Source organism: Falco peregrinus, chromosome 11 (assembly GCF_023634155.1).
Source record: "Falco peregrinus isolate bFalPer1 chromosome 11, bFalPer1.pri, whole genome shotgun sequence".
Classification (NCBI taxonomy): domain Eukaryota; kingdom Metazoa; phylum Chordata; class Aves; order Falconiformes; family Falconidae; genus Falco; species Falco peregrinus.
In genome coordinates, this window is record NC_073731.1 from 24,867,582 (window position 1) to 24,875,559 (window position 7,978).

Genomic DNA, 7,978 nt, shown 5'->3' on the forward strand with positions numbered 1-7,978 from the left:
GAAAGAAAAACTGTGGGGGAAGAAAAAGAAGATATCAGTATTCAGCAAGAATACATTCATAATATTGGAAGATTTAATTTGTAGGAAAAAGTAGATTTACGTTTATGTCAGAATGGCATTACCTCTTTTAGAGAAACAGTCACTACTGAAATACACACTTTAAAACTTGGTGGAAGAGAATTTCCTCTTTCAAAGATGGTTTTGGTAAAAAAAAACCCAAACCAAAAGCAATAAAAGAACCCGCAGAGAAAACAGACCCTGCCTACCCTCCCTCTTGACTGATTCCTCCACGCTGACAGGATGATCAGTTTGGAGAGCAGCATTAGGTTCACATGAAAATAGAAAAATTGGAATTATTCAATCACTAAGGCACAGGAAAGGTCTCCTCTCTCACCAGTGTTATACCATTATTTCTTCACTGAGCTGAGTCTAGGAAGAAAGTAAAGCAATCCAGCAGTTTACAGTAAGCTCTGTCTCACTGCATGCTTTGGAAAGTAGGCACCTATGATATTATAGATATTCTGTCCAAAACCCAAATCCATCTTATTAAATTGTTACCAGGTTCAGTTTTAAATTGGTAAAGATATAAATCTTATTTAAAATCATGTTTTAAAGCGACCAAAAATAACTTTTGTCTTTAAATGTACATCTTAGCTTTAAACTGCAGTGACTCTGGGCACCCCTGGGCTAGGTGCAGCTTGTGTTTGTCCCATTAGAAAGCTAAAGTACAGTCTGTCCAGAGGTATAAATCACATGTTTTTAGCTCTTAAGCATCACAAATACCAGATCTTAAACCTGTCACTGGTGTTGGAAAGTATATTAGGCATAATGGAGCTTGAACCAGTGTAATTCTGGAGAGGAAATCCTACTTTTTACTGGAAGATAATTTATTCTAGCCTCTTATTTCTTTGAAACATGGCAGCTCAGCGCTTTGGCATGTTAAAGCAAACATATGTTAAAGTAACGTCAGGCGCCTTCGATTACAGGCTAGCTAGGCTGGAAACACTGACCCTAGTCAATGAAGGCATTTAATCTTCTACGTATATGTAAGCATGTGCTTTGAGATGGACAGCTCATGCTTGAAATTAAGGAATTCCTACATTTCACTGGAAATGTCTTGTGTAGAGATTACCTAAAATTACTAGGGCAAAAGCTACATCTCCAACATAAACAGAATTCAATTCTTAATTTACTTGTCTGGAGTAGAGAAAGTGCAGAGGAAATGGAGTATTGCCCATCCTTTGAATGCTTGTACACACAGTCAGGATTACCCCAGTATGGAGAACAGGCACAGCATTCCTGCAGCATCTCTCCAGAAAGTGGACACCCCCAAACAGGAAACCATCCCACTGACCTGGAGATGTAGCTGTCTACAAAGGTGAGCACATGATGCACCACAAAGAAAACATCTTCTATTCCCCCAGTGCAGGCAGTAATTTTTCCTTGCAGTAAGAACCCTAAGAAGATCATTATAATGGATGCTTTTCACTGCAGATATTAATCCCATCTTACAAAACCATTTGAACACATCTTTCATTTTCTTTAAGTCCTCAAATACTTTGCTGGGTTAAGGCTCAAGCAAGTATTAGATGCAACAGTATTAATTCTGGTTTATGTATATTTGTGTGTGTGAGTGAGTAACTCTGTTTAGGTCAAGTAAAATAAATGCAAAGACAAGCATGTTAGCAGCAAAGTGACCCTTTAGAAGTCCTAAAAAATTACTCTTGCAGTCCATAGTCCAACATTTAATAATGCTGAACTTGATAAGGGATCTCAGAACCTGAAAAAGGAGATCTGAAAGGCACCTTTATAGAAAACAATTGATTTGCTTCATTTCATTGAAATGGCTAATGCTTTGATGGTTCATATTTACAATAGCTTGTCCTGTTCTTCAATGGAGTTGATATGTTGGAGTCTTTAACACCATAAACTTGATCAAAACTTCCTGGGTAATAAACAGAGCTGATTTAAGATGTGAGCCCCCTCCCCATCATGCTACTGCAGCCCATCTGTGTGCCAATTTGTAACTAAAGACATCAAGAAATGTGTTCTTCATGCTCAGATGCCCTTGGTAGTTGAAAATAGTTCTGAGAGCTCAATATGCAAACTGGGTTCAGAGTCTGAAAGACTTCAGAGTGAAAGATTTGACCTTCTGTAGCAAAGGCTGTAGCTTGGCTAAATCCATTACGGAGAGTAGAGTTTTTACACACCTCACAATGCAGTCTGGATTTTAAATTTTGCCTGGCTTCAAAAAAAAAGCCACAAACCAGCCCAAAACCAAACCAAACAACCCCCGCAGTTTCTCCCTGCCTTTCAGCAAAAGGTAAATGTCTTCCCACCATCTGAGAATTTACATCAACAGGCAAAGTTTCTGTGATCATGTATAGACATATTTGGGGGTAGGTGTAGGGGTGTGATTGAAGGCTTTGGCAGCAGAAAATGGAAACTTTTGACTTCTCCCTGTCTGGTTTGAGCCAGTATTAAATCATTAGAGAACAACAATTTCCCCCTGCCAAAAGCTGGTTTTGTTGTCTTCTATGAAGTGTCTATGATGGTGTCACCACCACTCCCCATCTACGAGAGCTCTGATCAGATGTGCAACGTCTAAACAACTGCCCTCCCCAGCAGGCCCTTCAGAGGGATGCTGGGCTGGTCCGAAACAGGGCGGTTTGCTAAAGTCACACATGAGCAGCATCACTCCTGCACATTGTGATCTGTGTGTCATGACAATGGGATACTTTGGCAGGAGTTCTGGGAAGTTTATCTCATTCTATCTGTCCCTCCTCATCCTCTCTGTCTGCTCTGTTAACTATGTATTTGTCAAAAAAGTAAACATAAACTATAAATTACCGATATATGTATATATAAAGATATATAAAATAAGGATAAAATAAGACATAATTCTTAGTCTTGTAATGCAGTAACAACAGTATGGCATTTGGATTTCAGAACTAGGTAAATATGCTAAGAGCAAGGTTACTTACCACAGACTTTCTATGCTGGCACAAATCACTGACAGTGGTTTTTCTCATGCTAAATTTCAAACAACTTTGAATTTTTAAGTGTGTATTAGCAATCATATTTATGTCTGACTGTTGAAGCTACCTCCTTGCTCACCATCTCAAGGGTATTTTTGAAACTTAACAATTATAGTCTATACTAGAGAATTATAGCTGTAGTACTTGTGACTCTCACATTTCATTTTGTCACTTATTTGCTTGCAAATCACTGAAGGCACATCTCAAAACATATTTTTAAGCATGGAGATACGCAGATAGCTCTCCAGTGTGATTTTCATACGTACTTAGTGCCTGACTCCCACAAAACCAGTAACTTTATAAAGCTGGCTCAGAATCAAAGCCTCCATCACAGACATTTCAACATCTATATTTCTTTGCATGACTACAGACTTACTAAATTCTGAGCAAAACCTGGCCACATTCAAGATACTGTCATTAACACCTATAAACACAGGTTTCACTTTATTCTTACATACTAATGTTACATTATAAAATGTAAAAAAGGATGAAAACCCCAAACAAAACCACAATTAACTGAAAAAGCTAATAATAAACAACTGAGAGGTTTTCTTGCAATATGTTTTGCCTGATGTGCTGCTATGTATCAGCTTTACAGACTAGTGTTCCTAAATATGAATCATCTATTCCCTATTTGTGCAAGTCTGGCTGTCCTTTTGACTTCCTTAATTGCATGCATTCTTTTAGCAATATGATTGATTGGATCAAGTGTAGCTTTATTATGTTGTTCTTTTTCTTAAAGGAAGTTATCTGAATTGCTGGAGATAAAGACAGATTTATTTTCCAAGAAAAGTAAGTCTATGTGTCTGGTCTTCAAGAAAAACCATGCTCTCTGTATGTTGCTCTGTACAAATAAATACATTGACTTTAGTACAGATTTTCATATAATAATAAAATTTAGTTAATAAGAAAAGCATGGATAAATACTAGAAAAAATGTAACAATGAAATCCCCTCCAAATTAAAGAAAATGTCTAAACCAGGTGAGTAGAGAAAAGGGTTAAAAAAATTGCAAGAATTCAAGAAGCTTAGATGACTTTGGAAACACATATCAAAAACAAAGAGACTGGAAGTATAATTAACTCCATTACTGCTCAGTCAAATGAAAACAGCTGTGACACCCTGTCTTATTTATGACGGCAGCAAATAGCTCTATTCCCTTGCTGGTTATTGCTGTAGGACAGCAGTGGTTCTACAGCAGGTGAAATAGAAACAAGCTGCTAATATTTATGTCACTAGATCAGGTTATGGATACAAGATTTATGCAAAAGTTCTATAAAAATATCTGAGTAGCTTTTATACCTTCCTGCAGCAATCCTTTTCCAATAGCAAACTAAATATCTCTTTATTAAATATAATCCTACGCTCTGAGTAGTATTGTGGCACAAAGGCAACTCCCCCACTGCTAAAGATGAGAATGTGTTTTCACTGCAAACCCAGGTTTTTTCACTCTAAAAAATAATAAAAAAAAGCCATTTAGGTTTCAAAAACACTCATGTATTTGCAGATCCAAGCTAGACTTTCAGTGTGGAATGGGATATGTGGTAGGTTGATAATAGAACTGTGTGCCGTACTTCAAAGAGCCTGGGTTTGTTTTTAGAAGTATAGAAAGCAAGCAAGAAAAATACTTTTCACATTAAAGCCCTTATTTTATTAGCAAATGTCATTAAATTGGAGGCTACTTACTTTGACATAAAAAAATGTGAGTGGGCAGAAGATTTCCCAAAGCAGTTTTTTATCCCGCAGCTTTTATCACTGCACTTCCTACATGTAATCAGTCTTCTAACTCAGACAAACTGCCCATTAAATAATGACTGAGAAATAAGATTGTCAATAACAGGGCAGAAAATAAAGCAAGTAGGATGTTGCACACTTCACTGCTAACCTTTTTACCCTCTCCCTTGCTCATCAACTTCCCTCCTCCCATTCCCCTCCAGTTTTGATGCTGCCTGTACTCCCCACCTCTGTGGTGCATTGACGCTTGCTCCCACCGCAGTGCCCACCTGTGTCCAGGTCCAAACTGCTTAATTTCTCCACCCCTCTTCCGTTATGCACCAGGATTTTGTTCTCTAAGCACCTCACTTTGGTGTGGCCAGAACTCCCCCTCAGCAGCCACTGCCTTCCAGGGGCTTTGAGCACCTTGCCATCCCTCCCCAAAGAGGTCACCTCCTCCACCTACCCCATGGATCCCACACCAGGGACCCGAGCAGCATGAGGTTCCTAATCTCTCTCCTACTGCAACAGCATATGCCCAAACACTCCTTCCCAACCCTGCCAACATCACTTCTTCCCCTCTTTATGGGTGTTCAATACAAAGAGTAGCATCAGGAACCAGCCTCTGGGTATGGCTGTGCTGGAACACCTCTGCAGCATGATGCCACCATCCCCGCGTAATGCAGGAATAGTGGAGTAGCTGAAGCTGGGGCTCACACAGACACCGTGTGTCTTTGTGCCCCCCATCTCATTCTTGCATTATTTTTTTTTTCTCCAGAATCAACAATGTTGATAGTTGGACCCACCAATGCCATCAAGATGACCACGAGGGTTTCAGATGCAGGTAGAAACAAATTTGCCCTTTTTCTACCACACAAATATGTGGATCTAGAAGGTTTAAGACTGCATCTTGTTTCACTTTCACTGAAAATAATGTGCAGAAATCTGCCGAGTAACTACATATATATTTAGGTATTTAGTTATGTACGAGCACAGCACAGATGTCGATGAGCTTCCCGTGCAGCCTCATCGTCATACCTTTGCCCACCCTTTTTGCACCAGTCCACAAGAAGCCACAGGCATCAGTCCTCTTTGTTGTAGCCTTTAGCATCTTGTTCCTGACTGGTTCTGCAGACATTTTTTGGTCCTGACTCTTCCAGTTATTTATGATAGAGAAAACAGGAGTGAAATTCTGGCTCTGACAAAGCTGTGAGCAAAACTAGAGCTGGCTCAGCAGCACTGAGGCTGGACTGCTGGCAGCCCTGTGGATGTGTGCACAACCACCACGTTAAGACAACTTGGCACTGTCACACTAACACCAAACTGCTGCTTTCAGCTCTTCCACAATGCAGATGTCTTGCCTCGATCTGGCAAATAGTTTATCCATTTTGAGTAACAGTGGGAATATTTGTAGTTTTTAACTCAAAGGGATGAATTCCCACTATGTTTACTTCCTACATGATGGATAAGCAGCACTAGATGCTTGTAGGAAATAAGGATATAGTAACTGTATTTTCTAGCCTTTTTCTAGGGAATAAAATTCCTCATTCCTGCCTAGTGCAAAGACCCAGACCCACAAGGTAACGTGTATCCAATGCAAGGAAAGGCAGTACTGAAATCATGAACAAGGTAAGTGCATGCCTGGATCTGGACCACAAATCAAACTCTCTCAGACCTCACTGAGACTCCAGATGATTTCCCTGCTTCCAGGAGAGATCCTGCATTTCTTGGCTTTTAGTCTACCCACAGCTGCAGCATCACCATTGCAGCTGGGAAGGCAACACATGGTGGCCGGCTGTGCTGGCAGGGCTGGGCGTCCCACGGAGCCATCCCTGCGAGCACGGCTCGGAGCGCTCTTGGACAGAAGGCTGAGCATCCCTGGCAGCCGGAGCCACGTGGGGCCTCTTTCTGCCATGGCATCACAGAAGACTCAAAATCAGGGGCTTGCATTTTGGCTTTGTGGGGAGGGTCAGATTCTAAAAATTATTATTATGAAATCTCTGCTTCCTCCGGGTGAGTGATTTTGTTGATAGAACATTGCAGCCAGATCCAGGTAGCTGTTTGCTCTGTAAGAGGCCCTCAAGCAAACAGAAGTGTGGAGAACCCAAAGCACAGCAAGTGGTCTAAAGCAGGGCAGGGAACTAGGGATGCTGCAAAGGGCAGGCAGCCAGCAAGGCCAAATACCTTCAGATCTCCGGCCACGAGCTGGACCGTAAGGTACCTGTGGCACCTGCGCAGAGAGGGCTGATATCCCACAGAATGGAAGGAGCCCTGCGCCCGGCCAGCAGCCAGAGGAGTGCAAGCCGGTCCAGATACCCCAAAGGGCAGCACGAACCCGGGTTTGGGTTGCTGAATCAAGCTCTGAGAGGTGACAGCGAGCCTTGGACTGCCTTCTCAGGAAAACACCCTTCCCCTGCCTTCTGCAAAAGGTTGTGGCCAAACCAACGAGTTTGGTTGACACGGTAATGCGTGCGTTGATACAGCAGAGGACATCACCACACTGTACTTGCTACTCTGTAGCTTGCCAATAGCATGACTATAAACTTTCCTATATTATAACAGCAGAATTAGATGATCCTAACAGTTATTCATGAAGAAGCATATGAGCTACCAACAGTATGCACAGGAATAAATTAAAAATTATTATGTAGCCTTAATACCAGATCCACACTGAAAGCAGATCTGCTGCTTCTGGCATATGTTCCCGAATTTGGCATATAACCTAAGGACAGGCAGTGTTTAAAAGTTAGAAACAAGAAATACAGACTACCTTGGTACAATTCTCTTGATCTTTCAGCAACATAATCAAGAGAAGGAAGAATGTAGTCTTATGAGGAATTTATGTTTTTTGAAACTAAATACTTGTTCTCTTAAAATAAATATGATGCCACTTAGTATAGTTTATCCAGAGAGTAGAAGTATAATACTACTCCAAAACAAAATACAAGAGGTAATAATAAAATTAAAACCCACATTTGAGTATGACATACTGTACTTAGTTAAAATAACAGCTAAATGTCAGCTTATATTTCTGTATAGGATCTTCTTTGATCTGCAAAAGACCACAAAAATGTTTTTTCTTTAATATAGGGGAACTATATTAACTCTACTTAGTGAAAGGGAAAAGGGACGTTTAATTAAGAGCTGTAAATTACTTATTAACCTCAAAATAAATTAATTTCTTTATCTGTCCCTAGTCCACATCACTGAGATGGCAATAGTAATTAA